The 6,000-nt window shown below is 44.3% G+C and overlaps 1 pseudogene; it reads left to right on the top strand.

Moving 5' to 3' along the window:
* LOC127771714 (wall-associated receptor kinase 2-like) lies at nt 1–3,166 on the top strand (annotated as a pseudogene).
* Nucleotides 3,167–6,000: the final 2,834 nt, after the last annotated feature.

Raw genomic sequence — 6,000 nt, 5'->3', positions numbered from 1 at the left:
CGCACCGACAAATAAAGATCGCGCATCCATGGCTTCCTATAGTGAGCTAACAATATTACGGCTCACCATAGCGTTTGCTGCGACGGTGCTGCTCGCCGGCGGCGCAGAGGCGCAGTGCCAGCACAGCTGCGGCGGCATAGACATCCCTTACCCTTTTGGCATCGGATCAGGCGTCGACTGTGCCTTGTCTGGCTACGAGATCGACTGCAAAAACAACAAACCGTTCTACGGAGATGTGGAGGTCCTCAGCATCTCCCTCCAGCTTGGTCAGATGAGGGTAATGACTCCAATATCTTCTTCATGTTACAACACCACCACTAGGAAGATGGACTCCAACAGATGGGGGTTCAACTTGACTACCGTACCGTTCATGCTCTCCGACTCCAACAAGTTCACCGTCGTCGGGTGCCGGTCGCTAGCCTACATCTCCGACCCGATGAGCAACTACACGAGCGGCTGCGCGTCCTCCTGTCCTGGTGACACAGTGGTGAGCGCCACCAACGGCACCTGCTCCGGGATTGGCTGTTGCCAGACGACCATCCCCAGGGGGCTGGAATACTACGAGGTTTCGTTCGGGGAGAGCTTGAACACGTCGGAGATCTACAACATCACCCCGTGCAGCTACGCCGTGCTCATGGACTACTCCAACTTCACTTTCTCAGACCAGCTACCTGGCTTCTCCGCTGAAGTTCAACACCACCTATGGCGGAGAAGCGCCGGTGATGCTTGACTGGGCTATCTTCTGGGGCGCCCCAAACTGCGTGGAAGCGCAGAAAAATCTCATGTCGTACGCATGCAAAAGTGACCACAGTGTGTGCCTCAATTACTCCAGCGGGGAGCAATTAGCATACATGTGCAACTGCTCCAAAGGATACCAAGGCAATCCTTACCTTCAAGGCTCCAATGGCTGTCAAGGTAAAAATATGCCCATAGAAGTATTAAACAATGACTATATTTGACTTGGTTTTTGTTGACAATATGTATAATATTGAGTTAGCATATATTGCAGTAGAGTATATAAACACCTCTCTTAAGTTTTTTTTTCTTTATATATTCCAGCTTCAAAAAAGGACGTATCTGCACACTTAATGAACTCGCTTCCAACATACACCCTTCATTCTAAAATAAACTAATGCCTTGTGCAACGTATCTAAATTCTAGATATTACAGAGACGTAGGTCATACAAAAATAGCACTGTACACTACTTATTTACCCTTCTGCGTTTCTCCTCGGATCCAATGTGTTTTTTTATGTACTATAGTCTTTAAACTCTCAACCGTGTGTGCGCACCCTGCTGCTTCTCCTTCTTGTTCTTTTTTAAGTACCGGGCGCTGTTAATACCATACAAAATTAAAATGAACACCCTGATATTCAATTCGTTGCGGATGCATAGTTGCCAAGTATAATTCCCTATAGTTAGCACGTCTTTTAGAAACCAACTTTTTTTCCTTGTAGCTTTGTCGTTTAATTTGTATATATATCATCATGTTATATATTTTTCTATAGAAGATTTATATTTGATTATATTGTAGATATTAATGAATGTGAACATCCTGAGAGTTACTCGTGCTATGGAGAATGCCGCGATAAAGAAGGAGGATTTGATTGTTTCTGTCATGCTGGTACCCGAGGAAATGCCTCTATTCCTGGAGGGTGCCAAAAAATTTTCTTAACGCCAAAGGCACGAGTTGCAATTGGTACGTACTTATTCCAACACCGTGTTGCCTCATCTTACGATGTGCTTGATCAGGTCCTAGACACTCATAGATGTTATAATAGTACTTTGATAAACCTTTTCACTAATGAAAAAACATTATCTGTCAAGGTGTCGTTGCCTGCATATTATCTATCCTCTTCGGTTTCCTTGGATGGGAGGTGATCCGGCACAAAAGGAGCATAAAAAGACAAGCTTTATTAAGACAAAATGATGAGTTTTTTCAGTAGCACGGAGGACAGCTACTGCTAGAAATGATGAAAGTAGAGGGCAATGCTGGGTTCACCCTCTACGATCGACAAGAGATTGAGACTGCCACAAATAACTTTAACAAGGCACACATCATTGGGGAAGGAGGGCAGGGAACTGTTTACAGAGCAGTGTTAGGTGGAGTTGCAGTCGCAATTAAAATGTGCAAGGAGATTGATGAGAGCAGGAAGATGGAATTTGTGCAGGAATTGGTCATACTTTGCCGTGTCAACCATCCCAACATCGTCAAGTTGCTCGGTTGTTGCCTCCAGTTTGAGGCACCCATGCTTGTGTACGAGTTTGTGCAGAACAAAACACTACAAGAGTTGTTGGATCTCCAAAGGAGCAGGAGATTCCATGTCACACTAGGAACCCGCCTGAGGATTGCTGCAGAATCTACCGGGCCACTTGCGCATCTCCACTCACTGTCGCACCCTATACTCCATGGTGACGTGAAGCCAGCCAACATCCTACTCGCAGAGGGATTGGTCGCAAAGGTGTCTGACTTTGGCTGCTCAACTATTAATGAGAATACTCAGGCTGTGCCTAAAGGCACGCCAGGGTATATTGACCCGAACTACATACTTGAGTATCAGCTCACGGCCAAGAATGACGTATATAGCTTCGGCGTTATTCTTCTTGAGCTTCTAACTGGTAAGATGCCGCTGTCAAAAGAAAGGAAGAGCTTGACCTCGATGTTTCAGGAGGCTATGGTAAATGGTACACTCCTTGAGCTCCTTGACAATGACATAGTCGATGAAGCTAGCATGAGAGTAATCCATCGAGTTGCAGTGCTGGCAAGTCAGTGCTTGGTAGTTCCAGGTACAACGAGACCGGCAATGGCTCTAGTGGAGGAGGAGCTCCGGCGGCTTGCGCTAGCAGATGAAGTGCAGCGATACCCGCAGCCACCACTGGTGCTTGATGGGTTGAGCTTTGTGGATATGGGAAGCACAATGTCCATTTGGTACGATGAGAGCAAGACCAGCGGGGTTTACAGCCTTGAGAATAAGGCCGTCTTAAGCACAGAATTCGCTAGATAATCAGTAGATCATATGCTATCTTGATTGTCTTCCTTGTGTCATTTGTAGGTTTTTGTATATTGAATGTTGTTGTGAGGAATAAGAACATGTAAACACAATATAGCATTTAGTGTATTGCAGAACTAACGATCAATTGGCAGAAATGTAATGAAACAACTAGTAGTTGTAATTGCCGCTTCAACTCTTTGACTCCTTGGCTCCTCCTTTACCTAGCTCTCACTAGGCAAGCCGCCGAAGTTCCATGTGGGTACAAGGACGGCGGCAACGGGGTTCTTCTTTCTCCCATTGCCGTGACTCAGCATTGCCGTGACTCAGGATGGTGGCAGTGGAGGTGGCCACCATCGATTGAATCTGGAGTTCCGGTGAGGTGCCTAGCTCGGTGTGATGGTGACATCGACGACGACAGTGTGGTTGTGAGGACCAATAAGTTATACGCACTCATACAAACATCCACGTATATTCTCAAACCAGTTTCATCGAATAAATTATTTACAAAACCAATTATTCATCACAAGATATTAATAACGAAAATGATTAAAAAAAAGTCCCGCACGGCAAGTTCTGATGCGTGAAGGTGACACACCGACAGTGCGCACCGGGCCAAAGCGATGTTGCGACGAATTGCGCCAAAGCAGGAATAGTAGCTGCAAATCGAGACTGCAAGCTGCACCGCAGAGAGCGTGATCTCCTGATAGGCTGTGGTGAAATTGAATCAACCACGACCTTGTCATCAGTTTGGTAGCTTGGGAGGTTGGTCCAAGCAGTGGACATCAAATGTGGGCTTGGCCTCCGCGGTTGTTGAAAGGCTTGCGGTCATATATCTCTCATACGTCACTCTCAAACTTCGACTATAACATCAGGGTGGTCACATACATGTGTTACTCCGCATTCGACAGGTTTTTCATTTGGGTTGTTTGAAAACTCTAGAACAAAAAGTTTGTTTGCTATGTTCAGCAACCAATTCTGCACGATACTTCCTGCTGACTCAGCGTGCGGAGGCGGCGCGACGACGGCGACGACGAGCACGATGGTGACCATGATCAGCAGCGGGGGCGGGGAGCGGCGGCTGCGCGACCACGGCGAACGGGAATTTTTTTATTTTATTTTTTCTGTTTTTTTCATTCAGGTGGTATAACTTGACCGCACGGGATAATCAATTATCTCGTGCGGTTGACTTAACACGATTATCCCGTGCGGTTGGGTAGCCCGCACGCGAAAATATTGATTTTCACAAATCCCTTGGTGCAGACGGGCGCTACCTCCGTACAGGAAAATGGATTTTGACCGTATGAAAAAATGAATTCTATACTAGTGTGATACTCAAGCACAAAATTGGCTTTTCACCCATCTACTAACGGTATATATGTTAAATAAGCACTAATGGAAAAGATGAATAAAGGATAAAATTTGATGATGGATGACATAAGAGGAAAAGCCAATTTTATCAGCGCAAATAAGAGACCTGATTATTGGGAAGATAAACAATAATCGCTTATTACTCATTTTTAGAGGACATGTTCCGCACGCACTACTATAATGGTCCAGTTTTAGAGGAGATGTTACCGCATGCACTACTATAATGTCCCAAATAGATACATTTGGGAACTCTTCGTAGATGTCGATTTCACAACCGATACATGTTTGGATGTACCTATGCGCATTGGCATAGATGCCGGTTTCAGAACTGGAATGTATGGCGTGTACGGTTTAAAAAAAAACTAGCCAGCTCAGCTCAATTCGAGCTGATGTTTGAAAGCCACCAAAATTGAATAAAAAATCCCCCAAAAAAAAAGATTCAATGGAATCAATAGCTTCACATCACAGATCACAGAATCAAGTATTCATCAACAAGTTCACATCGCATAATCAAACATTCAATAATAATAATGGACTAGTCTAAAAAACCAAATTAAATACACCAATCATAGTATGGGATGTGCCGTCACTTGCCGAGGAGCAGTCGCTTGGCGCTCTGAGCTGGGGCCTGCCAATTCTCGATTCCTCCGTGAGCTGGTGGAGGCCGGATATGACCGCCCTTGAGCCCGCTGCCGAGGAGATCTACTGGCCGTCGCCGGGGTTAGGGTCGCTCGGGACTGGCCGTCGCCGCTATCCGTGGACACAGCCCAAGGCCGCCTCCTCTTCGCCGTAGGAGAGTGCCGGAGAAAGAGAGGCACCAGAAAAGGAAAGTACTCCTTCCATCCCTAAATATTTGATGCCGTTGACTTTTTTAAACTTATTTGACCGCTCGTCTTATTCAAAAACTTTTGTGAATATTATTCGAAAACTTGTGTAGTAGTATATTTAACAATGAATCAAATGATAGGAAAAGATTTAATAATTACTTAAATTTTTGAATAAGACGAACGGTCAAACATGTTTAAAAAAGTCAACGGCGTCAAATATTTAGGAATGGAGGGAGTAAGATGGAGAGGCGAGAGGCGCACGAGAGAGAGTTAGGATAAGGATTTTTGCTCGGTTCGGCTCCTCAGATATTTTTTTTATAGGTGTTGTCTTTTTTAAAGAACCGTACCAATTTTTCTCTAACCGGCACCTATAGTTGCTCAAACATATCGATTTTATTTTTTTTTCATCTTCATAAGGTGAGAAACATTAATAGTTAATAGGTATCGGTTTTAAATGAACTGATACATATGAACTGATACTGGTTTGTAGTAGTGGTGATCAGGGGATGTCGTTGTCTGCTATCCTTATCCTAACTGCCTGAAAGCAGTACGAGTGCACGACAGTTTGGTACCAAAATCAACCAAACCAAAATTTAGCATTACCAAAAGTTGGCACATTTTGATGTTACCAAATTTTACCAAATAATGGTATGGTTTAAAATGACATGGATCGGAACATATACCCCAAATCTTTGGTAGTGATAAATTTTAGCATGTTTTGACACTACTAATTCTTTAGTAGGCATGGTAAATATTTAAATTGCTACCAACATAAAGCCAAATATGCGATGATATAGAGAAGAAAGTTATAGA

Source organism: Oryza glaberrima, chromosome 4 (genome assembly GCF_000147395.1).
Source record: "Oryza glaberrima chromosome 4, OglaRS2, whole genome shotgun sequence".
Taxonomy (NCBI): domain Eukaryota; kingdom Viridiplantae; phylum Streptophyta; class Magnoliopsida; order Poales; family Poaceae; genus Oryza; species Oryza glaberrima.
Note: the sequence above shows the minus strand (reverse complement) of the source record. Positions and strands in the feature narration are given on the sequence as shown.